The sequence below is a fragment of the Bufo bufo genome, chromosome 6 (genome assembly GCF_905171765.1).
Source record: "Bufo bufo chromosome 6, aBufBuf1.1, whole genome shotgun sequence".
Classification (NCBI taxonomy): domain Eukaryota; kingdom Metazoa; phylum Chordata; class Amphibia; order Anura; family Bufonidae; genus Bufo; species Bufo bufo.
In genome coordinates, this window is record NC_053394.1 from 859370 (window position 1) to 886922 (window position 27553).

The following is a 27553-nucleotide window of genomic DNA, read 5'->3' on the forward strand; positions in this document are numbered from 1 at the left end:
GCCTACTCCAGAATCTGGAAGATTTTTTCATCCTGGTGTACAAAGCATCAGCAAACATCCGCTGAAGCTTCCATCCCGATAATTCTCCAATTTCTTCAAGACGGTCTGGACAGGGGGCTATCACCCGCTACCCTTGAAGTGCAGATTTCAGCAATCTCTGCTTGTCTCAACAGAGCTGTTTCTCAAGACCCCCTTATCAAGAGATTCCTGAAGGGAGCCTCAAGATTAAAGCCTACAGTAATCAGACCTATCCCTGTTTGGGATTTATCGGTCGTGCTCAGGGGGTTATCATCTCCCCCTTTGAGCCCCTAGAGGAGGCGGGATTCAAGTTCCTGACCTGGAAGATCACCTTGTTGGCTGTTACTTCTGCACAGCGAGTTGGGTAACTCCAGGCTCTTTCTGCCTTTGAACCTTAGACAAAGTTCCTGCAGGATCGGGTACTTCTCAGATTTTTGCCTACTTTCATTCCAAAGGTCCCTTCCTTTGACAATATCAACCAGGTGATCTCCCTGCCAACTTTGGCTCCACCCCCCTCCTCTGAGCAAAGAGGACTCCATACCATCGACATTTCTAGATGTCTTAGGATTTACCTGGAACGCTCCAAGGTATTTAGGAAGGATGAAAACCTCCTTATCCTTTTTTCCGGTACCCATAAGGGGAGGAAAGCCTCTAAGCCCTCCATCAATCGTTGGATCAAAGAGGCAATTCGGGAGTCTTATATGTCTCAGGGCTCAGAGCCCCCTGAATTTGTAAGGGCCCACTCTACTCGAGCAGTGGCCACTTCTTTTGCACAGAGAAGCTCGATCCCATTGGACGTAATCTGTAAGTCAGCTTCTTGGAGTTCACACTCCACTTTTATCTTGGATGCTAGAATGCATAGTTATTCCTCATTTGGCCGGACAGTGTTATCTTCCGCCAGGCATGAGGACCCTCCCATAGGGGTTTCTACTTGCTAAATCCCCATTTGTGCCACTGGTTAGGACGTAAGGGAATCGTTAATTTCTAACGATAATTTGTTTTCCCTTAGTCCTAACAGTGGCACACAAATTTCCCCCCCTTTTTTTTTATCGTAATTGTAGTTATTTTTGTCTACTTGTAATTACACGATGTCCTGAGGGTTACGCCCCTCTTTATTGGGGGCAGGGAGGGCGTGCATATGTTTAGTTTTTTATTTCATTAAAACTTCCACCTGTCCTAACCAGTCCACAGGGGCAGAATACCCCATTCCCTTACGTCCTACCAGCAGCACATATGGGGTTAACTGCCCCTGTGGACTGGTAGGACCGGCGCAATTTTTAATGAGCCCAAGAACCAATAAACGATCTTCAGCTCCCTGAAAGGGAGGAAATCGCCCCCCAGCCCACCGTGTTTTTTTCTGTCCTTTGGACAGGTGGACTGGCGTGTCGCTCCCCCCCCTCAGGGAGCTGAAGAGGGCTAGGGCTCTCTTGTTTTTTAATCTAAAAAAATCGCCTTTGTTGCGGTTTGCCTTTATCTTAGGCGTAATTGCGGCCATATTGAAATAGAGTAACGTCGGGGGGGGGTGGCGGCCCCCTCCCCTCTTCCTCCGCCTGGGTTCTTCGGGCATCTCAGCGGTGTTCTTCGCAAAACTCGCCGCATGTGTGCGGCGCCGTGGGCGCCGCCATCTTCCGGAAGTGACGCGCAGATGCGCTACGTCACTTCTGGTTCTTCGGCTCTGATGCTGTGAGGTTATTTTTCCCCCTTATAACATCCTGAACTTCAGGATAAGTTTGGGGAGACACATAGGAGAGCTGAGCCTAGTATAAGGCTCTATTACTTCTCTGGGCTTGTTCCGATCGAGGTCCCGCCCAGGGGGCGGGGCTTCCTCTTTTTAAGCGCCCAGAGACTGTCATTCAGTGCTCTGGTTGCATCGCTTTCACAAGCTAGCTCCAGAGTTCCCTGTGCTTTGATATATTACTTAGATATATTGCTTGGCTTGGGTATTTTCTTCCAGCTCTATTTTGCTTCAGTGCTGGTGGGCGCCCATATGGTCTCGTTTCACCTCCACCTGGTGTTTGTAGGTGTTATGACCTGTTTTCTTTTCTTTACAGTTATGGCTTCCCCTAGGGATTCTGATCAGCGGAAGTCCGGGGCCAAAAGGAAGCATTTGGCCTGTTACGATTGTAACACACCCTTGGACGACAACTGCCCTTACTCAAGGTGTGAAAGTTGTCGCACACAGGCATCCACTGAACCCACGATGCAGGAGATGTTCCAGTGGACGAAAACCTACGTGGATGATTCCATTAAGGGAGTGGTGCGCCTACTTAATGAGAGGCTACCAGGATCCTCTCAGACTCCCATGGAAGTGGCTGCACCGGTCGAGAGACCTACCCCCTGTTCGGTGGGGTCATCTTCTGAGGAAGAAGAATTAACTTCTTGTTTTTTTTCCTCCAGAGAAAACGCAGAAGTTGCTGAAGTCCATCAGGTCGGGGGACCAGGATGTTGACATGGGGGAGTCCTCCGATCCCGCCGGACGGACACAGCGTGTCTTTAGAGCGGATGAGACCCTTCTCTCTGTGATGCGTACAGAGTGGAGAAAGCCTGAAAAAGGTCCAGTCCTCACCAGGATGTTCAAGCTGATGTACCCAATGGCTAAAACCTTGGTGGAATCGTGGGGTTCCGTTCCCAAGGTGGACATGGCAATAGCCAAGTTGTCCAGGTGCACTCTGGTCCCTGCAGACGATGGGTCTAGTCTGCAGGACCCTCTAGAGCGGAGGGCAGAGTGCACCCTTAGAAGGGGTTACGCGGTGGCTGCTGCCTCCGCATCGACATCCATTGCGGCCACTGAAGTAGCCTCCTTCTTACGCTCCAAACTTAATCAGATCCAGACAGACGTGGACCAGAGCGTTTCCAGAGACGACATCTTGACAGCTTTTAAGTCAGTCAATCTGGCTATGGATTTCTTGTGTGATTCCACCCAGATGCAGTTGAAACTGGCCGCCAAAACAATGGCTCTAGTTTCAGCTGCCCGCAGACCACTATGGCTGAAGCCGTGGATCGCGGACAATGCGTCCAAATTTGATCTATGTGGGCTCCCCTCCGAGCCGGATAGGCTGTTCGGGTCCGAATTGGACAAAATCATGGAGGGACTCTCCGACAAGAAAGGGAAGAGTCTCCCCCAGCAGCCCTTTCGGGGACGCCCCAGACAGGATAAAAAAAGGCGGAGGCCGTTCAGGGCAGCAGCTAGGCGCAGAGATTGGGGGGGGGCCGTCTCGTAGATTCTCGAGACGCCCCCGCAAACCCACCAGGGAGGCGAAACCCTCCTGACTATGGGCCTCCCCGAGGCTCTTGGATAAGCCCTGCTGCCCCTGCAGTATCTCCTCTAGACTTTCCCGTACCCCTCCCCCAGATTCCCGTAAGGGGCCATCTCTTCCACTTCAAAAACTTTTGGGCCCAGCAGATTGCAGACCCCTGGGTTCAGGATATCATTTCTGCCGGTTACCGGGTAGATCTCATCTCCCCCCCCCCCCCAGAGAGATTCATCGCCACGCGAAACTTCGGGTCTGCCAAACAAAAGATCCTAGAGTCTTATATTCAGGACTATATCTCCAAGGGAGCCCTGGAGGAGGTGCCGGCAGGGGAGAGAGGCCTAGGGATTTATTCTCCAGTGTTCCTGGTTCCCAAGAAGACGGGAGATCTCCGGATGATCATAGACTTGAGATTCCTCAATTGATTTATAAGGAAAACCAGGTTTCGGATGGAAACCATAAGGTCAGTCAGCCATATCCTCAACACTGGGGACGTCATGGCTACTCTGGACCTTAAGGATGCGTACCTTCACATCCCGATCCATTCCGCTTCCCCGGAAGTTCCTCAGGATCGCGGTCCAGATTTTAGGGGTTCGCAGGCACTTTCAGTTCGCCGCGCTTCCCTTCGGAATCTCTTCTGCCCCCCTTATCTTCACCAAGGTGGTGGTGTCGGTCGTGGCAGCTCTAAGACTTCAAGGACTGACTATTATTCCTTATCTGGACGATTGGCTTTTCATAGCCTCTTCAGTTCCGATCCTTACCCACCATCTTCAGATCGCAATCTCCTTTCTCCTCCGCCTGGGCTGGATTATCAACTGGCAGAAGTCGAATGTGAGCCCATCGACTTCAATCCATTATTTAGGATTCGTGGTCGACTCTGGAGATGTCCCTCCAGTTGACTCTAGAAAGGAGAGCGCGGATTCAGGACCTGGCAAGGGTCCTTTATGTCCCTCGTCGAGTCTCTATCCGGACTCTCATGAAGATGCTGGGGCTCATGTCAGCGGCTGCGGACGCAGTCCCTTGGGCGCTATGGCACCTCTGTCCTCTTCAGTCGGAGGTCTTACACTTATGGAACGGCAGCCCTGCCGGGGCTAGATTCCCTGTCCGGTCAAACCCGGAATTCCCTCAGATGGTGGTTTCGGCTACCAGCAGGGAAGTCTATGACCCAACCAGCTTGGCTCATATTGACTACAGACGCGTCCCTTGTAGGCTGGGGCGCTCACCTGGACGGATCCCAGTACAGGATCTTGGTCTCCTCTGGAGCGGCGTCTGTCTTCCAATCTTCGTGAGATGCGAGCTATCCGGCTAGCCCTCCTTCACTTCGCCCCTCAGATCCAGGGCAAAGCAGTGAAAGTCCAGTCAGACAATATGACTGCGGTTCTCTATATAAACAAGCAGGGAGGCACAAGATCATTGCTCCTTCTGTCAGAGATCGGGGTAATTCTTCGGTGGGCAGAGACGAACCTTTCCCATCTATCTGCCACTCATATTCGAGGCTCCCTCAATATGATAGCGGACCGCTGAAGTCGAGGATTACCGACCATGGAGTGGTCTCTGCATCCGGAGATCTTCAAGCAGTTAGTTCACAGATGGGGTATGCCAGAGGTGGATCTCATGGCGACCAGGTTCAACGCCAAGGTGCTGAGGTTCTGTTCCCTGTACAGGGAAGACAACCCCCTGGCGATAGATGCTCTGTCGATACCATGGAGGTTCAGGCTGGCTTACATCTTCCCTCCGTTTTCCATGATACCGAGGGTATTGACGAAAATCCGTCAGGATCAGGCCTCGGTAATAGCCATTATACCGTTCTGGCCCAGGAGATCCTGGTTTACCCAGCTCATTCAGATGAGTCGGTGACGATACTGGAGACTCCCCCCGGAGCAGACCCTGGTGTCGTGGGACACTCACCTCTGCCCAGATCTCCACAGGTTCAACCTGACAGCCTGGAGGTTGATCAGTCCCTTCCCAACATAGAAGGGCTTTCCGAGTCGGTCCTGAGAACTTTGTCGCATTCCAGAGCAGAGTCTACGAAGAAGGCCTACTCCAGGATCATGAGAATCTTCGTGTCATGGTGTGATTCCAATCAGGTGGCGTCTGCAGATCCGCCCCTTCCTGCGATATTACAATTCCTCCAAGATGGATTACATAAAGGTCTTTCTCCAGCTACCTTGAGGGTACAGATTTGTGCCATCTCGGCCTGTCTTAACAGGCCACATTCTCGGGACCCACTCATCAAAACGCTTCCTGAAGGGAGCTGAAAGACTAAAGCCTACTATACTGAAACCTATTCCCCAGTGGGATCTTTCAGTAGTGCTCAGGGGGCTAGCATCTCCCCCCTTCGAGCCATTGGAGGAGGTGGAATTTAGATTTTTGACCTTAAAGATGTTTTTTTCTTCTGGCTGTAGCTTCAGCCAAAAGGATCTCTGAATTGCAGGCTTTTTCTGCAATTCACCCCTTATATTATCTTCTTACAAGACAGAGTACTCCTGAAGTTTTTACCCTACTTCAGGCCTAAGGTGCCTACCTTCCAAAATATCAACCAGGTAATCTCTTTACCAGTTTTGTTTTCAGCCTCCTCCTCTGATACTCCAGCTAGAGACCCGCTGGATATTTCAAGGTGCCTCCAGGTCTATGTGGATAGATCCAGAGAGTTCAGGATAGATGAGAATCTCCTCGTCCTGTTTGCCGGTAAGTCTAAAGGCCGTAAAGCGTCTAAAGCTACCATTAGTCGCTGGATCAAGGAAGCCATTAGGGAGGCTTTCGTCTCCCAATCCCTAGATCCTCCCGAGTTTGTGAGAGCCCATTCTACTAGGGCTGTCTCCACCTCTGTTGCGGAGAGAAGACTTCTCCCCTTAGAGTTGATCTGTAAGGTGGCTTCCTGGAGTTCTGAGTCAACCTTCATCTCCCATTATAGGATAGATGCTAGAATGGCAGAGTTTTCGGCCTTTGGGCAGACAGTTCTTAGTTCTGCCAGGCATGAGGACCCTCCCTAGGGGATTCTTCTTGCTATCTCCCCATCTGTGCTGCTGGTAGGACGTAAGGGAATCGTTAATTTCTAACGATAATTTGTTTTCCCTTAGTCCTAACAGCAGCACACAAATATCCCACCCTAAGTACATTATGCTTGTTAAAAACACGGTGGGCTGGGGGGGCGATCTCCTCCCTTTCAGGAAGCTGAAGATCGTTTATTGGTTCTTGGGCTCATTAAAAATTCCGCCGGTCCTACCAGTCCACAGGGGCAGTTAACCCCATCTGTGCTGCTGTTAGGACTAAGGGAAAACAAATTATCGTTAGAAATTAACGATTCTAAGGCCTGGGAACGCCCTAATCACCGTTTTTTTGCCACAAGACGTATGGATACTCTTTATCCATTTCCAGCAGAAAACGTGCAGCAGTGGTCTCCCCCCCGTCTTGGACGGTTCCTCCCTACAGGACTCAGTTGACAGGCCTTTGGATTCTCTTTCCAAAGCCATCTTCCCTCTGGCGGGCACAGGTCTGCGGCCCGCGTTCGCCTCGGCCTGGGTAGCCAGAGCGCTTTCGGTATGGTTGCAGCGCCACCATCAGGACCTCGTGGAGCAGGATGCCTCTGCAGACACCTTGAACTTTGTCCTCCAGATGTCTCAGGTGACGAAATTCCTCTGTGAAGCTTCCTTGGATGTTAGCACTCTCTTTGCGCGTGTTTCGGCCCTCTCGGTCACGCAGCGCAGGGAGGTCTGGCTAAAGGTTTGGGACGCTGACGCTTCCTCCAAGCGTTCCCTCACTAACCTCCCCTTCACTGGTTCAAGGCTTTTTGGTGCTAAGCTGGACGAGATTATCTTGGACGCTGCCCCAATCTAGATCCAAGCGCACCTTCAGAGCTCGGTCCTCTGGTCCTAGGAACCAGTCCTTTCGCCGCTTCTCCTCCTCCAGGTCAGCGACGGCCCCCTCCTCCGGTGGCTCTCAGGACTCCCGCAGGAAGCCTTCCTTTTAAGCCCCAAGCAGTCCTCCGCCTAAAGGGGCGCCCCCACCTCTTGCGGTGGGGGGCCGACTGCTCTCCTTTCAGCAGGTTTGGAGAGCTCACATCCAGGACGCCTGGGCCCTGGAAATTGTAACCTCCGGTTACAAAATAGAATTTGTTTCCAGGCCTCCGGAACGTTTCTTCCCTTCTCGTGTTCCGGGGGACCCGGCCCGGGCCTCGGACCTTTTACAAGCGGTCTCTTTCCTTCTGGACCGGGGAGTGATTGCCCCAGTCCCCCTAGAGCAGGGTTTCTCAACTCCGGTCCTCGGGACCCACCTACCAGTCATGTTTTCAGGATTTCCTTAGTATTGAGCAGGTGATATATTTAGTGTCTATGCATCAGGACTTACCACAGGTATTCATTCTGTGGGAAATTCTCAAATCCTGACCGGTAGGTGGGTCCCAAGGACCGGAGTTGAGAAACCCTGCCCTAGAGGAACAAGGCGCAGGGTTCTACTCCAACCTATTCGTAGTGCCAAAGAAGGAGGGATCAGTGCGTCCGGTCCTAAACCTGAAGCTATTAAACAAGTCCCTGAGGGTGCGGAGGTTCCGGATGGAATCCCTCCGCTCCGTTATTGCTTCTCTTCTTCCGGGGGAGTTCCTCGCGTCGGTGGACATCCGGGACGCCTATCTGCATGTCCCTATCGCAGAATCTCACCACAGGTTCCTGCGCTTCACCATTGGCGACCGTCATTATCAGTTCGTCGCCCTTCCCTTTGGGCTAGCGACAGCCCCTTGGGTATTCACAAAGATCTTGGTGCCGCTCATGGCGCTTCTCCGTACCAGAGGCATATCTCTGTTGCCCTACCTGGACGACATACTGATAAAGGCTCCCTCTCTTCCCCAGGCCGAGGACAGCGTCCGAATCACTGTTCAGACTCTGGAACAGTTCGGCTGGCTGATCAACTTCCCGAAGTCCTCTCTTCAAATTTCCCAGAGGGTGACCTTCCTTGGGGATGATTATGGACACCACGGCAGCCCGGGTATTCCTTCCGGATTCCAAGTCCTCTCGGATACAGGAGTCGGTGTCTCGCCTTCTGCGCTCCCGGTGTCTCTCCATCTGGGAGTGCATGCAGGTTCTGGGGCTGATGGGTTTCACACTCGGCCTCTGCAGCAGGCGATCCTGTCCTTCTGGGACAGGACATCGTGGGGTCTGGACTCTCTGATCCGCCTGCCTCCTCGGGTTTGCGCAGAACACCCCCGTGGTGGCTGTCCTCTCAGAACCTGACTTCAGGGAGGTCCTGCCTTCCAATCTCCTGGACGGTTGTCACCACCGACGCCAGTCTCCTGGGTTGGGGTGGTGTTCTCCGGGCGCGGGCGGTTCAGGGGGTTTCGTCAGCGGTGGATGCCTGCCTTCCGATCAACATACTGGAGCTCAGAGCAATTTTCCTCTCCCTTTCTCATTGGACTCCTCTCCTAGCGGGTCACCCGGTAAGGGTCCAGTCGGACAATTCCACAGCCGTGGCTTACATCAATCATCAGGGGTGGGATCTGCAGCCGGAGGGTGATGCAGGAGGTGGAAAGGATCCTCCAGTGGGCAGAGGCTCACGTTCCAGTACTGTCGGCAGTATACATCCCAGGAGTCGACAACTGGACGGCAGACTTTCTCAGGCGAAACAAGGTGGATCCGGAAGAGTGGTCTCAGCATCCGGATCCGGAGGACGTCTGTCGCCGTTGGGGCCGCCCGGACGTGGAATTGATGGCGTCCAGGCTCAACAACAAGGTTTCCACGTTCCTGGCCCAATCTCGGGATCCTGAGGTGTACGGGGTGAACGCTCTGGTGGCTCCGTGGCAAGATTCCGCCCTCCTCTATGTCTTTCCACGACTGACTCTACTCCCAAAGGTTCTTCGCAGGGTCGCGGCAGAAGGGATTCCGACCATCCTCATCGCCCCCGATTGGCCTCGCCACGCCTGGTTCTCGGCGGTCACTCGTATGCTGGCAGACATCCCGTGGCCACTTCCTCTCAGGGAGGACCTGCTGTCTCAAGGACCTCTCTTCCACCAGAATTTACGGTCGCTTCGTTTAACGACGTGGCTGTTGAGACCGCCATCCTGAAGAAGAGGGGCTCCTCGGACTCCGTCGTGAAGACCATGATCAAAGCCAGGAAACCAGCTTCCTCCCGGATATACTATCGTACCTGGAAGGCCTTTCTTGCCTTTTGCGAGAAGCAAAAGGGGGTAGAGTCAGTGGTGGAAAGCAGGGGGTGGAGCATTCGGTTCCTCCGTATGTCCCTCCCCTGCCCCCCTGGGATCTCAATCTGGTTCTGTCTTCCCTCCAGGCGGCTCCCTTTGAGCCTCTGAGGGAGGTTTCCCTGAGTCTTCTCACCTGGAAGGTGGTATTTTTGGTGGCCATCACCTCTATCAGGAGGGTGCAAAAAGAAAGATGTTCAGGAGCAGCACAGCAAGCGGCTAATGTAGAGCGATAATGGAAGTCATGCAGCAGCTGGGCAAGAGATCACAGATCCAAAGCAATCCAAAGGTATGTAGAAAAAGTGGAGGGCCACAGCAGCATATCCAAAATCCTTCTTTATTTCAATCGATCACCGCATAACACAGCCAGGGATGGACTGGGACAATAAAGTGGCCCTGGACTTCAGCCAGACCGGCCCACTTTATTTTTCCCAAACACACTCAAAAAAAAACATAAGTAAAAACATATAGCATAAGATGTTATATACGGTATGTATCATCCACAGATTCCCCATAACGGTGCCATCCACAGATCCCCCTCCATAACGGTGCCATCCACAGATCCCCCTCCATAACAGTGTCATCCACACTTTCAATGGAGTTAATGACGGATCCGTTATGGCTATGTTAAAGATAATACAACCGGATACGTTCAAACTGATGCAGACAGTTGTATTATCAGTAACGGAAGCGTTTTTGCTGAACCCTGCCGGATCCAGAAAAAACGCTAGTGTGAAAGTAGGCTAAGCTACTAAAAAAAATATATATATATAAAAATTATTAACTTACTTTGAAGGTGACATGGTTCTGCATCTAAAAGTCCAAGTCAAAAGAAGTAGCATGGCAGGGATCATAACTATAAAAAGAGTTATGGGGGTCAGAATATGGTGATGTAAAAAAGTTTTAATTACGGTAATTTTTACACTTTTTAAAAAAAATTCTACCCCATTTGGAATTTTTTTGCCCGCTTCCCACTAGCAGGCCGTGTCAGAAATGAGCCTCCCTAGCATCACCCGCAATGATAGGGAGGCTGGTTCCCATCGTGGCCTGCTATTGGCTGCCCCCCATGTCGGCGAATGTTTTAATCTGCGTGACGGGAGGGGTTGGCAGGGGGGCATTATAGGGATTGGATAACCCCTTTAACTCCGTGCTGCCTATGCTAAGTGTGCACATAGCCACCAATCATATTCCCCAGCCCCCCAAAGGTGACTTCTGTGCTGGGGGGAAATATGATTGGTGGCTATGTGCATACTCAGCATCAGCGAGTTAAAGGGGTTATCCAATCCCTAAAATGCCCCCCAAAATGCCCAGGGTGGGGGTGAGGAGTAGCAGGAAAGCACACTGCCCTCCTGAGTCCTTTATAAGCTTACAGCCGCCCCCCCCCCCCTCAAAAAAAAACAAAAAAAAAACACTGCTTGCTGCTGCCCTCCCCCATCAAGACTGCTGACCTCTTACTGTGGCAGTGGCACACTACAGACAACAGTGTGTTTTGTCTGTGTTCACTCACTGTGCGGACTCCAGAGCGGTGCTTTAGTCTGGGCGGCCGGGGGGGGCGGCGTGGTGAAGGGGGGCTGATGACAAGACTTGGGGCAGACGTGAGTGCACAGGACGCTACTCTGGTGCGCGCCTCTGTATGTGTGCCTGCTCCTGCAGACTTCCAGCGATACACTGGCCAATCAGCAGCAGCCTCTCTGCGCTGCTAAATACTGATTGGCCAGTGTGTAATTATGCAGCAGAGCGGCCGGACGCAGTGCCTGGCAGGGAGGGAGCCCGGATCACGGAGGTTAGAAATGGAGCAGGGGGAGGGAGGAGGGGGGCCCGAGGGAGAAAACAAGTGGGCGGGGCACAGGCCGCCTCAATGCCTGTAGTGTATTAATAAACTGTCTGTGCAGAGACATAGGGGGCGGGGCCTTCCATGTGCTCCGGGCCCCCTGTGCCGCGGGCCCCATAGCAACGGCGTGGTCTGCCTCTATGGGCGGTACGCCACTGCATGGCGGCCCTGGCCGGCCCATAATTCAATCGGCCCACCGGGATTCTCCCGGTACTCCCGATGGCCAGTCCATCGCTGAACACAGCATAAAAACAGCAGCAACGTTTCGGCTAGGAATAGCCTTTGTCAAGCATATTTTACAATTAAAACACCAAGTATATATCCAGCGTGTCAATACCGCCCACAATGATAACAATCCAATCAACTGTTGTTTCTCTATGTTACACCTACCTAGTTAATATTCACCATGCTGTTGTATAACATTCATTAGCTGTTTCAAACAAACATCAGCTGAATTCACATATTCACCTGTGTGGGATAATGGCGTGCAGGCATCCTCATAGTGGCTGGCGTCTCAAGATAGAAAGTGCGCATGCACGTGAGCGTCATCAGAAGGCGACACAAACCGAGCAGCGTCGCAACCACTATTGACGAAAATCTCAACGTGGTGGCTAGCGTCCCAGTGTTCACACTACGCATGTCCGCAAACGTCATCAGAGGGCGGCCGGCTAGCGTCACAATGCCGCACCTATTAGTGACATGTCAGGCAGAGTGACAGGGGAGGCAACATAGCTGCAAATGAGGGATGTCCGCGTTGCTAAGATGCAAAGCAACGTACAAACTAATAGATACAATGACACATGGTAAAAATACAATGTGTAGCGTACCTCAGTTAGAACGGAGATCGCCATGTAAATAAATAGATGCGATACCCACACAGGTGTGCACATATAATAATATACAAGAATACAGAAACATGAAGCATGTGAGACCAACATATAGCATTATAATGAAAGAGATCATTCTGACTGGTGACCTGTCAGTTGAGACTGATAATCAGATGGTTATCAATCAATAATCATAGGGCTATGCATTGTGATATATTCAAATGGTTCTCAAATACATAAAACATAACATAAAGAAATACATATAACAGAGGAGAGTCTAGCTGATTCCTGCCACATTGAACTCAAGATTGAGTCCAAATGGCTGTAAGGACCTCAGCGTATAGATCCATTTGAGTTCCTTTTTTCTCAATATCGCATCCTTATCACCACCTCTCCGTAGAAAACCCACGCTGTCTATAACTCTAAAGCGAAGTTGGTTGACTGAGTTTCCCGCCTCTACAAAATGTTTAGCAACGGGTTTATCCATGTTCTTCTTGCGTATGGTGCTTTTGTGCTTATTAATGCGTTCCCTAACTTCCATGGTAGTCTCTCCCACATAAGTGAGGCTACACGGACATTGGATAGCATATATTATGTCCCGTGACTACAGGTGTAATAGCCATTGATTTTATATTTTTTACCACTATATGGATGGAAAAAGTGATCTCCTTTAAGAACATTACCACAATTGCAGCAGGATAAACATGGGTAAGTACCGTTTTTGCGCGGAGCAAGCAGTTTTTGTGCAGTCATAGACTGATCGCTTACATCAGTTTTAACCAGCCTATCACGTAGGCTAGGGTTCCTCCTGTATGCCATCATCGGCGGGGACTTAAATTCTTCTATCTCTGGCAATCCCCTTTGGAGTATATGCCATTCCTTCCTGAGGACATGGGCAATGTCGCCACTGTCCCGGCCGAAGATGGAGACAAAGGGAACCCTAGCCTTGGATATGTTTTTTGTAGAATTCTGAATTGTGGAACCTCTGTCAACCAACTTCACCTTATGTCTAGTTCTGTCAAGTAAATGTTTGGGGTAGCCACGTTCAACAAATCGTGTACACATGGCATCCACCCTTTGTGTGCAAACATCATCCTCAGAAACTATGCGTCTAACCCTTAAAAGTTGACTCCAGGGTATGGAATCAAGCATTTTGCGCGGGTGATAGCTATCATGCATAAGGAGGGTGTTTCTATCAGTGGGCTTCTGATAGAGGTCCGTGGCTAAAAGACCCTCCATCACATACACCCGTACATCAAGGAACTGCAATTCACTAGCTGATGAAGCAACTGTGAACTGCAGTCCTGGGACACCCGCATTCAAATGTGAGTGGAAACTGTCCAGCTCATCTGTCGTGCCTGTCCAAATCATGAAGATGTCGTCGATGTAGCGCCACCAACACAGGACCCTCCCAAAAAAGGGGGAACAGTAAACCAGCTTGTCCTCAACCTCGGCCATAAAGATGTTAGCGTAAGCTGGGGCCATATTAGACCCCATGGCCACACCCCGCTGTTGCTGGTAGAAGGTGTCCCTGAAGAGGAAATAACTCCTCCTCAGGACCATCAAATGGATCTACACGCTGAGGTCCTTACAGCCATTTGGACTCAATCTTGAGTTCAATGTGGCAGGAATCAGCTAGACTCTCCTCTGTTATATGTATTTCTTTATGTTATGTTTTATGTATTTGAGAACCATTTGAATATATCACAATGCATAGCCCTATGATTATTGATTGATAACCATCTGATCATCAGTCTCAACCGACAGGTCACCAGTCAGAATGATCTCTTTCATTATAATGCTATATGTTGGTCTCACATGCTTCATGTTTCTGTATTCTTGTATATTATTATATGTGCACACCTGTGTGGGTATCGCATCTATTTATTTACATGGCGATCTCCGTTCTAACTGAGGTACGCTACACATTGTATTTTTACCATGTGTCATTGTATCTATTAGTTTGTACGTTGCTTTGCATCTTAGCAACGCGGACATCCCTCATTTGCAGCTATGTTGCCTCCCCTGTCACTCTGCCTGCCATGTCACTAATAGGTGCGGCATTGTGACGCTAGCCGGCCGCCCTCTGATGACGTTTGCGGACATGCGTAGTGTGAACACTGGGACGCTAGCCACCACGTTGAGATTTTCGTCAATAGTGGTTGCGACGCTGCTCGGTTTGTGTCGCCTTCTGATGACGCTCACGTGCATGCGCACTTTCTATCTTGAGACGCCAGCCACTATGAGGATGCCTGCACGCCATTATCCCACACAGGTGAATATGTGAATTCAGCTGATGTTTGTTTGAAACAGCTAATGAATGTTATACAACAGCATGGTGAATATTAACTAGGTAGGTGTAACATGGAGAAACAACAGTTGATTGGATTGTTATCATTGTGGGCGGTATTAACACGTTGGATATATACTTGGTGTTTTAATTGTAAAATATGCTTGACAAAGGCTATTCCTAGCCGAAACGTTGCTGCTGTTTTTATGCTGTGTTATGCGGTGATCGATTGAAATAAAGAAGGATTTTGGATATGCTGCTGTGGCCCTCCACTTTTTCTCTATCAGGAGGGTGTCAGAGCTGGCCGCTCTTTCCTTTAGGGAGCCCTTTTTGGTCTTCCACAGTCCCTTCTTTTTTGCCCAAGGTGGTCTCCGCCTTCCACCTTAATGAGGACATAGTCCTGCCCTCTTTTTTTCCTTTCCCGGCGAACCCCAAGGAGCGCGCTCTCCATTTCCTAGACGTTGTCCGTGCTTTGCGGGTGTACCTTTCGGTTACTGCCCCCTTCTGTCGTTCGGACTCCCTTTTCGTGGTTCCCGAGGGGCCTCGCAAGGGTTTGGGAGTCTCCAAGGTCACTGTGGCTCGGTGGATTCGGTTGGCTATTGCCATGGCCTATCGTTCCCGTGGCAGAGTTCCCCAGTTGGGGTTACCGCACAGTCCACCAGGGCCTCCTGGGCTAAGCGTAATCGAGCCTCTGCATCGCAGCTTTGTAAGGCGGCCACCTGGTCGTCCTTACATACACTTACAAAGTTTTACCAACTGCACTCTTTGGCATCAGCTGATGCTGCCCTTGGGCGCAAGGTATTGCACGTTGTGGTTCCTGTTTGACTGTTGGACGTTTCCCTCTGGAGGTGCTGATCTGTTTCCCACCCCATGGACTGCTCTGGGACGTCCCATGGTCTGTGTCCCCCAATGTAATGGGCGAGAAAAGGAGATTTTTTGTGAAACTCACCTGTAAAATCTTTTTCTCGTCTTTTCTACTGGGGGACACAGCTCTCACCCATTCTTGTCTGTTGCAGGAGGGGTTGGTTCAATTATGTTGGGACCTTATGGTTAACGGTCCGATGGCAGTATTCCTTTGTTCTGGTTTTCTTTTGCAAATTTTTTTTGGTCTCCTACTGCTTTTGCACTTACTCCATCAATGCTTGCTCTCCCAGTAGAGGTAGTCGCAGCGCCAATCGCATTCGCAATCTCTGCTCCTCACTGGGAAGACTCTCACCCCTCCGACGCTGCACATCCTCCAGGGCCTGGTGCCATACGCCTTTCCGCTCGGCATCCCTGTAATCCGGGTGATCTTCCTCATGGAATGCTGTGCAGGAACCAACGGCATCCATATTGCTGTAGCCAGGGGTGCTGTACGGATACTAGCGTTGCCCTCAATATACTCCACGAACGGTGTCTCCGAGCTGCTTCTCCTCACACTAGGACGCCATCCCACTGCTTGCCACCAATGTAATGGAACGCCTATCACCCCGACCGGGTACCTCCGTTGATACATGCTCCTAGTGCTTCCAGAGGACTCCAAGCACTCCACTTGACACAGTCAGCACTGCAGACCCCACGAACCGCCGAAGCTTGGCGGAGGTCTCGCCGTCTCCTACCCACCCTGGACCTACGACAAGGATCCAGGCTCCAGTGGATGAACCTCTCCTAAATGCAGAGACAGGAACCAGGAACAAGCTCTTACAAGAGCTTATACTCAGGGGAGTATTGTGATATAGCAATCCCCAAGAGTGTAGTTATCCCATTCCCCAAACATGAGCCAAGACTTCATGAAGGTATAAAAACAGGGACTCTTTATTTTAACACACAAGCATTTTATACACATCTTCCAACAAGGTTACCACCCACAGGGTTTTGTAAAAACAGCCAATAACCCCGTACAATACACTCAGACACTCCCACACAAAATCCTCCCCTCTGCCCGTGATAGAATTACCTCACACTGGGTTGATGCAATCATCACAGGCAGGCGAATACACAATATCCTCTGTCCTGGAGAAAACTGAGAAGTAATTCAATTATCTCTCAGGACAAAGGACATCGCCAATACACACAGAGAGACAATGGAACAGACCTCCCTACTCAACGTATACAATGTCCCACCCTTTTCAATACACATAGACATTTAACATCCCAAAATGGCACGAATTAGACCAGGGTTCAAGTTAGTCCAAGTCCTTTGTGAACAAATGAGGCCTGGCTGATGAGAGGGCCCATAATCCTGGGGCAAGAGGCTAGTAGCCAGGCCCCTCCAAAACCCAGTGGCGAGGTTGGTTTCGCCACAAAAGCCTTACCCACTACCCTCAGTATTGGGCTGGGAGAGAGCTGTGGAGGGGGGCTATCACTTACCCCCTCCTCTGGATACCCCATCTGCCGCTGGGGAGAGAGACCAACTGTCTCCTCTCCCTGTAGAGTATACTGCCACTGGGTAGTGAGACCGGCTGTCTCCACTACCAGTGATTCTGGTTGTTGCAGAGATGAGGGACCGACAATCTCCTCTCCCTGTACTCCCAGTGGCAGTTGGGGATCTGGGCCGCCTGCCCAGCCACCCTGTTGGGACGGTAGAGTGACTACGGTCCCATCTCCACCTGCCGACTGGGGTTCCTCCCAGTACCAGTCTATGAAGTCCCCTACCTCCACAGTTGGTGAGGAAGTAGGGGATACCTCAGCTGTGACTTGCCAGGGGTAGGACTGCAGGTCTGGGCCTGGTATCCAACTGTCTTGTATCTTGCGCTGGGCTTGAATGGAGCGAAGCAACTGTTGATAATCTTGCTCCAGTTCCCTCTCCCTTTGGACCAGAAAGGTCAGATCTGCCCTCACCCCACTAGTTGTAGGCCAATTGTGCAAGTCCCCCCTGTAGTCAGTAATGTCCCAAAATCTAGATTCTTCTGTGCTCCCAAAGTCAATGTCTTCAAAAGACTCCCACAATAAACCAGGGCAATTATATTCCTCACCTTCGGGCTTGGCGTACTCCTCCATCCATGGAGACTGTCGTACTGTGTCCCACCATAGTGCTTGGTAAGCGTCATCCAGCCAGGTTTCCTGCCATACCAGTGTCTCAAGCTCTGACACCCACTCCATTAATGGTTGCTCTCCCAGTAGAGGTAGTCGCAGCGCCAATCGCATTCGCAATCTCTGCTCCTCACTGGGAAGACTCTCACCCCTCCGACGCTGCACGTCCTCCAGGGCCTGGTGCCATACGCCTTTCCGCTCGGCATCCCTGTAATCCGGTTGATCTTCCTCATGGAATGCTGTGCAGGAACCAACGGCATCCATATTGCTGTAGCCAGGGGCACTGTACGGATACTAGCGTTGCCCTCAATATACTCCACGAACGGTGTCTCCGAGCTGCTTCTCCTCACACTAGGACGCCATCCCACTGCTTGCCACCAATGTAACGGAACGCCTAGCACCCCGACCGGGTACTTCCGTTGATAGATGCTACTAGTGCTTCCAGAGGACTCCAAGCACTCCACTTGACACCGTCAGCACTGCAGAACCCACGAACCGCCGAAGCTTGGTGGAGGTCTCTGCTGGAGAGGGGTCAGTGGGGTTTAAAGCTGTGGCGAAACCAACCTCGCCACTGGGTTTTGGAGGGGCCTGGCTACTAGCCTCTTGCCCCAGGATTATGGGCCCTCTCATCAGCCAGGCCTCATTTGTTCACAAAGGACTTGGACTAACTTGAACCCTGGTCTAATTCGTGCCATTTTGAGATGTTAAATGTCTATGTGTATTGAAAAGGGTGGGACATTGTATACGTTGAGTAGGGAGGTCTGTTCCATTGTCTCTCTGTGTGTATTGGCGATGTCCTTTGTCCTGAGAGATAATTAAATTACTTCTCGGTTGTCTCCAGGACAGAGGATATTGTGTATTCGCCTGCCTGTGATGATTGCATCAACCCAGTGTGAGGTAATTCTATCACGGGCAGAGGGGAGGAGTTTGTGTGGGAGTGTCTGAGTGTATTGTACGGGGTTATTGGCTGTTTTTACAAAACCCTGTGGGTGGTAACCTTGTTGGAAGATGTGTATAAAATGCTTGTGTGTTAAAATAAAGAGTCCCTGTTTTTATACCTTCATGAAGTCTTGGCTCATGTTTGGGGAATGGGATAACTACACTCTTGGGGATTGCTATATCACAATACTCCCCTGAGTATAAGCTCTTGTAAGAGCTTGTTCCTGGTTCCTGTCTCTGCATTTAGGAGAGGTTCACCCACTGGAGCCTGGAGCCTTGTCATAGGTCCAGGGTGGGTAGGAGACGGCGAGACCTCCACCAAGCTTCGGCGGTTCGTGGGGTCTGCAGTGCTGACGGTGACAAGTGGAGTGCTTGGAGTCCTCTGGAAGCACTAGGAGCTGCTATCAACGGAGGTACCCGGTCGGGGTGCTAGGCATTCCGTTACAACGGGATTCATCCCAAAACGAAATATACAATCAAATATCCGTAGAGCTTTTCTTAACATATATGTTGGGGATGGGGAGGACCGCTCCATCCTGTCTCTGGATGCCGAGAAGGCTTTTGACCGGGTGGAGTGGCCCTTCCTGGGGAACTCTGAACAGAATGAACCTGGGTGATCATTTTATTAAATGGATACAATTGCTCTACTCTGGGTCCACAGCCAGTGTTAAGATAAATGGGATTGATTCAGAACAGTTTCCCCTACAGCGAGGCACTAGGCAGGGATGTCCCCTCTCACCTCTGATATTAGCCCTGGCTTCAGAGCCTCTTGCATGCAGAATTAGACAGTCTAAAGAGATTGTTGGATTCGGAGGGAGAGGAGAGGAAGATTAAATTAGCCTGTATGCGGACGATATTCTTGTTTTCCTGAGGCAGGGGTGGAAAAGCGTCCCACCCGTAATGAATATCTTGGAAGAATATGGTTCTCTATCAGGCTATAAAGTGAATTGGGATAAGTCTGAACTCCTCCCTCTTGTTCGAACACCTCCCGATGGAGTTTTAGGTATCAGGCCACTCGGCCTTACCGATTCTATTCGATATCTGGGTATCAGAATTAGTGCAGATTTGACTAGATATAATCTCCTAAATATAATTCCTATGATCAATAAGGTGAAGGAGAAGATTCAAACTTGGCAGAAGTTGCCTTTCTCACAGGTAGAAAGGATTGCACTGGTCAGGATGGTGGTCCTCCCTATCGCCTTATGTTCGCTCCATCCCTCCCTCCTGTTCCCGTGTCTAATATGTATCCCCCCCTCCACATCCCCCTCAACCTCCCCTCTTCCTCCTGTCTTAATATTTCTATCTCAGGCTGTATTCGGTCATTACCACTCTGATCAATGGCTTGAAAATGATTTCACTTATGTAATTGTATACCTTTAAATCCTCAATGAAAATATTGAAACAAAAAAAAGTTATTGACCCACTCAATAAATTAAAAAATTTTCGTGAGAGTGACGGACAATTTAAACAAAAACGTATATTTCTAAAGGAGCGTATTGACCCTAACCATCCAAGCAATGTGTTGGATGCAAGTTTTCAGAAAGACTTTAGCAAAGCTCTGAATGGAATGTTACAAACCGAGTACAAACACCCCAGTTCTTGAAGAACCCGTATAAAAAAACCTTTTTGACATTCCAATATAACCCAGTTTAATTCCAATGGATTATATTGTAATGAAGGGGGATTTGTTGTGCTTTTTTTTATAAGTGTATAAAACATTTATCTAAATATCCTAATTATAGTGGATTTAATTATATATATATATACACCTATAAGAGGCCATATTATTATATTCACCATTTTGTATGCATTTTAAAAATGGCCTAGAGAGGGTTCATGGGAAGGGCACTGTTCAAATAAGGTTTCTTCTCATGAATGTACCAGTCTGAAAAGAGGCCTTCTTGTCTCCTTATGGATTTATGACAGGAGATAAGAGTGCTCTCTAGACGCAGCTGGTGCTAATTACCTCTACAGTTTGGTATCTATTAATGAGGCAGAAAAGCTGTGATATCTATTTACGCCTATAATCAACCTTAGTTTTGTATAAGAAAATCAATAAGACATAGTTGGAATTTTACTTACGTAATTATACTTTCTTCGAGTCCGAAGGCAGCACAGAAGGGATATTTCCCGTCCCCGTCACTCTATCATAGGACCGCCCACCTAGAAAAATCTAACAATTAAACAATTAACAGAATTGACAATACCCTAGGTACTCTATATAAGACGCCAAGGCACTGCATCCATTGTGTAATAACGTAGACCAACTCATGCAAGTAAAATTTATTGGGAGGGTTAGTGTGCTGCCTTCGGACTCGAAGAAAGTATAATTACGTAAGTAAAATTCCAACTTTCTTCTTCGTCCTACAGCAGCACAGAAGGGATATAACATAGAAATTAAAGGGGGGGAAACTTTCTTTTACTGCTGACAAAACTGCTGTGCTGAAGGCTGAGTTCTCGGGTCCATTGCTGAGCCTGTAGTGATGAACAAACGTAGAGGATGAAGTCCAGGAAGCTGCATTGCAGATGTCTAGGAGATCAACCTGCTGTCTTTCGGCCCAAGATGTAGAAGTTGCTCTCGTGGAGTGGGCTCTTAACGGCCGAGGCGGTTCTTTACCATCCAGAATGTAGGCCTCCGAGATGGTTGTTTTAATCCAACGACCCAGAGTGTCTTTTGAGGCTTTCATACCCTTCCTCGGACCTGAGAATAAAATGAACAAATTTTCTTCTTTCCGGAAATCTCTCAGCCTTTCAAGATAGCAAATTAATGCTCTACGAATGTCCAGCGTATGGAGTCTTATTTCCTCATCTGACTTAGGATCAGGGTAGAATACTGGAAGAACAGATTCTCTATTGATGTTAGTTGAAGACGCAACTTTTGGTCTAAATGAAGGCATGGTTCTTAGTCTGACACCATTCGGCAAAATTTTCAAATATGGCTCTCTGGAGGACAAAGACTGCAACTCCCCTAGCCTCTTTGCGCAAGTGATGGCAATGAGAAAAAGGATCTTGTAGGATAACCAGCTAAGATCCACTTCGGCAATAGGTTCAAAGGGAGGACCTGTAAGTCTATTTAGTACCAGTGATAATTCCCAGATGGGGCATAGGTGGTCTCACAGAAGGCCTCAACGCTCTGAAATATCTAGCTATTAAAGCGTCACCTGCATATTGTCCATCTGTCCAAGCATTAATGGCTGTCATGTGGACTCTTAATGTATTAGGCTTTAGGCCCTTTTCGTGCCCCTCTTGCAGGAATTGCAAAATGGAGTTGGTAGAGACTAGTAACTATTTTTCCTGCAACCAGGAAGAAAACTTTCTCCATAATCTGTTGTAAACTGCAATAGTAGACTGCAAGGCCTTTCTCTTTTAATCTTTCCCTTTCAGGTGCCAAACGGTTAAATGCAACTTGTTCAGTTGAGGATGGTAAAGGTCTTTGTGGCGAAACCAACCTCGCCACTGGGTTTTGGAGAGGACTGGCTGCTGGCCTCTTGCCCCTGGATTATGGGCCATATACTAACTTTTAAACCCCTGAACCTATTCAAGTGAATTTTGGATAGGTTTGTCCCCAAGTTATACTGTTTAAATTGATGTTAGTTATATGTATGGCCAATGTAAACTCACAAAGTTGTAACAATTTATAATAAGTGTAACTTGTCAGCTTGGGAGGAAAATGCTGGGTGTGTTTCTATTGTGCCATTGTCCCATTGTGTGTTTAAATGGTGATGTCTGTTCTGTTGTCCTCACATGTGTATTGGCGATCTCCCTTTGTCCTCGGAGATAATTGGATTACGCCTCAGGTTGTCTCCGGGACAGAGAGGAGGAGACCATGATGCATTGTGGGGATATGTTGTCCTATGTCACAGTCTTCATTCTGGTACTCTGGGGGTGTGAACGATTGGTTGCTGTAGTTACATTGTATGTGTTGTTAATTACTGATTGGTTGTATTTCAAACCCTTGTGGGCAGTACTATGTTTGTGGTTTATGAATAAAAGAGGCTGTACGTGAAGTACAGTCAGACCACTGCTTGACCCTCAACACGGAGCCTTGTCTCGTTATTGGGGGGATTCACTGTACGCTGTTAGAGGACCGATTGCCAGAAGTGTAAGCTGATTCCTGTTCGTCTGCTAGCAGCTATTCGTGAGGTTCCAGTTTGGAGTGCTACTTTGTATCCAGTTCGGGACGTTGGTGTTCTGCAGTAGCTGTGCCTGTCTCTCAGAAAGGGGCTTATCGCCTAAACGGATTTTAACCCCTTGTCTGCTGAAACGGACCGTTACATTGGTGGCAAGCAGCGGGATCGTTCCCACAGCCCAGAAGGACAGCTACAAAGAAACATCACTCCCTGGAATTACAATTTGAGGACAACGCATGTCCCAGTACAGCGACCCTGACAGCAGCAGGATGGAACCAGCAGTGTTATACGAGGAGGAGGACCTGGATGGCCGGGATGCATTAAGGAAAGGCATCTGGTACCAGGCCCTGGATAATCTACAATACCAGCGGGGTGAGAGTCTCCCCAGTGAAGAGCAGCGGTTGCAGAAGCAAGTGGCCCTGCGGATGCCCTTCCTGGGAGAGCAGCCCCTGGAGGAATGGGTGAAGGAACTAGAGCACCGGGTATGGCAGGAGCTATGGCTGGAGGATGCCTACCAGGCGCTTTGGTGGTATATGGCACAGTATATACCCTGGACAGCCGAACATGACAAGCCAGAGGGAGAGGAGTTTTATGGTCCTGGCTTGTTATGGGAGTCCTTTGCAGAGCCTGACTTTGGGAGCCCTGTACAGTCCAGACTTCAGGACATTTTCTATGAGAGGGAGGCTAGGCATGAGTGGGATGACCCCCATGAGGTAGAGCAAGACCTGGCTCACCTAGCAACCCTGGAGTGGGAACTGGAGCAGGACTACCGAGATCTCTTCCACTCCATTGAGAAGGCTCAGCAGGACGGTAAGGTGACAGACCCAGATCCAGACCCATTCAGCTGGGCAGATATTGTAGTGTGTTACTGGGAAGGACCCCAGGTGGCCAGTAGAGATGGGACGGAGGTCTCTCCACCGGTCCTGCAGGGAATTGGGAGCCCAGTCTCCATTCCCCAGCGGCAGTGTGAAGTGCAGGGAGAGGAGAGCAGCGTCCTCCCTCCCCAGCGGCAGGCTGAGTTACAGGGGGCAGAGGTAGTTGTTCGTGCCCCCCAGCAGCAGAGTGATATGCAGGGAAGGCAGTGTGAAATGCAGGGAGAGGAGAGCAGCGTCCTCCCTCCCCAGCGGCAGTCTGAGTTACAGGGGGCAGAGGTAGTTGTTCCTGCCCCCCAGCAGCAGAGTGATTTTTTGGGAATTGGGAGCCCAGTCTCCATTCCCCAGCGGCCGAGTGATGTGCCGGGAATTGGGAGCCCAGTCTCCATTCCCCAGCGGCAGTGTGAAGTGCAGGGAGAGGAGAGCAGCGTCCTCCCTCCCCAGCGGCAGGCTGAGTTACAGGGGGCAGAGGTAGTTGTTCCTGCCCCCCAGCAGCAGAGTGTCCAGCAGGGAATAGAGAGCCCAGTCTCCTTTCCCCAGCAGCAGGACACTGTATTGGGAGCGGAGACGGTCGGTCGCCCTCCCCAGCGGCTGGAAGTATGTATGGGAGAGGAGCTTGTTACCCCCTCTCCCCAGCGGCAGCTTAACGCACCAGGGGGAGACAGTAAGCCCCACAACAGTGCAGATGGGACCGTGGTCTCTGCACTTACAGCACAGGGGGTAGAGACAGTCGGTCTCCCCCTCCAACAACCAGGCTCCAAGCCAGGGAGCAACACAGAGACCGGGAGTACCAGCTTCCAACATAACCTTGGTGGACTCACTGGACAGAGACAGGCTACCAAATGCAACAGGTCCAGTATTGGGTTGTGGGTGGGCTGCCAGACTAACTCAGGTAACGACCGGCGTGAGGTCAGGTACCTGGTTAGTCTTCCGGGGGGGGGGGGGGGGGATGTGTGGCGAAACCAACCTCGCCACTGGGTTTTTGGAGAGGACTGGCTGCTGGCCTCTTGCCCCTGGATTATGGGCCATATACTAACTTTTAAACCCCTGAACCTATTCAAGTGAATTTTGGATAGGTTTGTCCCCAAGTTATACTGTTTAAATTGATGTTAGTTATATGTATGGCCAATGTAAACTCACAAAGTTGTAACAATTTATAATAAGTGTAACTTGTCAGCTTGGGAGGAAAATGCTGGGTGTGTTTTCTATTGTGCCATTGTCCCATTGTGTGTTTAAATGGTGATGTCTGTTCTGTTGTCCTCACATGTGTATTGGCGATCTCCCTTTGTCCTTGGAGATAATTGGATTACGCCTCAGGTTGTCTCCGGGACAGAGAGGAGGAGACCATGATGCATTGTGGGGATATGTTGTCCTATGTTACAGTCTTCATTCTGGTACTCTGGGGGTGTGAACGATTGGTTGCTGTAGTTACATTGTATGTGTTGTTAATTACTGATTGGTTGTATTTCAAACCCTTGTGGGCAGTACTATGTTTGTGGTTTATGAATAAAAGAGGCTGTACGTGAAGTACAGTCAGACCACTGCTTGACCCTCAACACGGAGCCTTGTCTCGTTATTGGGGGGATTCACTGTACGCTGTTAGAGGACCGATTGCCAGAAGTGTAAGCTGATTCCTGTTCGTCTGCTAGCAGCTATTCTTGAGGTTCCAGTTTGGAGTGCTACTTTGTATCCAGTTCGGAACGTTGGTGTTCTGCAGTAGCTGTGCCTGTCTCTCAGAAAGGGGCTTATCGCCTAAACGGATTTTAACCCCTTGTCTGCTGAAACGGACCGTTACAGTCTTCTTGTAGAAGAAGATCCGGGTACAGAGGCAAAGTCCAGTGATCGTTTTTCGAAAGTTGAGATACAACAGAAAACCAAGCCCTGCGGGGCCAATAGGGAGCTATTAGTATTGCTTCCGGTGCTTCTGAGAGGAGTTTCGGTATGATCTGAGGTAATATTGGTATGGGAGGAAACAGGTAGACAAACTTGTGGCTCCAATTCAGAGAGAAGGCATCCAGACAGTCGGGTCTGTCCGCTCTCCTGAGAGAACAAAACTTCAGGGCTTTCTTGTTCTTCCTCGTTGCAAACAGATCCCATTCTGGACGACCCCATTTCTCCACTATTTGGGCGAAATATTTCGGGTTCAATTCCCATTCTCCTGGGCACACCTTCTGCCGACTGAGTCGATCTGCTCTGATATTCTCTGAGCCCTTGATGTGAACTGCCACTAGGCTGTGAAGGACTGGCTCTGCCTAAGACATTATTCTGTCGCAAATGGACTGTAGAGAGAGACAACGCGTTCCCCCTTGTTTGTTTACATAATATGCCGCTGTTGCGTTGTCTGTCTGCAGGAGAACTGCTCTGTGGTAGAGGTAAGGTTCGAAATGCTGCAGGGCTAGCTGAATGGCTTTCAATTCCCTGAAGTTTGAGGATCGCCTCATTGTGGTTGAGGGCCATTCCCCTTGAATCCACCGATCTCCCATGTGCGCACCCCAACACTTGCGGGAAGCATCTGTGGTTATCACTACTCTTTGAACGACTCGGAAATCTCTTCCTTTTTCCAGATTTTCTTCTCTTGTCCACCAAAGCAGCCCTCTGCGTGTTGCATATGATATCTTCATCATAGTGGTTAGGGATTTGGGATTCTTGTCCCAACAGTGGAGAATCTCTCTTTGCAGGTCTCTCATATGAGCCTTCGCCCATGGCACCGCCTCTATAGCAGCTGTCAATAGCCCGAGGGTACTCATCGCCGAACGGATGGATATCTTCGTTGTAGAGATCAACAACTGAATTCTGTGAACGATCTGAGCCACTTTGAGAGGAGGAAGAAATACCTTCATTACTTCTGAGTCTAACAAAAGACCCAGGAACTGGATTCTCGTAGTGGGGACCAGCTGCGACTTCTTTTGGTTGACAATGAACCCGACATGCTGAAGTAGATTCAGAGCAGTGTCAAAATCCGACCTCAGAATCTCCTCGGAAGCTGCAATAAGCAACCAGTCGTCCAGATATGGCACTATCCTTAGACCTTGAACCCTCAGAGCTGCAATAAGGATGAGGTGCCAGAGATAGCCCGAAGGGAAGAGCCCTGAACTAATCGTGCCAAATCTGACCTAGAGTCTTGACCGCCAGCCTGAGAAATCTCCTCGATTCTTTGTGGATAGGTATATGAAGGTATGCATCTTTCAGATCTATGGATGCCATCACCTCCCCAGGTTGCAGGATGCTCAGGACAGATCTTATGTTGTCCATCTTGAATTTTACCTTCTTTAAATGGTTGTTTAGAAACCTTAAATCTATGATGAGGCGCCACCTGTCGTCTGGTTTCGGAGCAGGAAACACTCTTGAATAGACCCCTTAATATACTTCCTCCTCTGGAACTCTCTCCAGAGCATTCATCTGTAGGAACTCCTGAAGAAGAGGCATGATTCTTGGATCCTCCGTGTTGTTTAACAGGAACCTTTCCCTTGGAAGATGAACGAACTCGAGTGAATAACCGTTCTTGATGATATTCCGAACCCAGTTGTCTGAAGTGACACTCTCCCATTTCATATAAAAGCTTCTTAACCTTGCTCCTACAGTGAGGGCAGGCTTGACGTCAGAATTTTGAATTGGAGGCAGGGGCTTCAGAGGGTTTCTTCTTTCCCTTGTCCTGGTAGCGGGGGCGAAACTTCTTCCCTTGCTCCTGTCTATTACGACCCTGAAAAGAAGATCTTCCCCTCTGCGTACGAAATCTGGTAGACCTGGGCCTGAAAGTTTGCGGAAAAGCTAAAGCCTTCTCTTTTTTATTTTCTTCCAGGATCTTATCCAACTGGGATCCTATTAATTTTCCCGGTTCAAATGGGAGAGCGCAAAAGTTGGATTTAGAGGAAGCATCTCCCGTCCAAGGTTTTAACCAAATCGATCTTCTTGTGGAATTCGCTAAAGCCATGTTCTTGGCTGAGATCTTTATGACATCAAGCGGAAAATCACAAAGGAATTCCGCAGCCGTCTTAAGGGTCGATACTTGATCCAGCAGTTCATGCCTTGGCACCCCCTCTTGGATGTCTCTGGTTAGTTCGCTGAGCCAGACTCTTAACGCTCTTGCCACAGGCACTGAGGACATAGCTGCCTTCTGCAGAGAAGCCAGGTTGCAATGAGATCTCTTTAGGAAGGTGTCAGCTTTCCGATCCATAGGATCTTTTAATAGAGAAGAA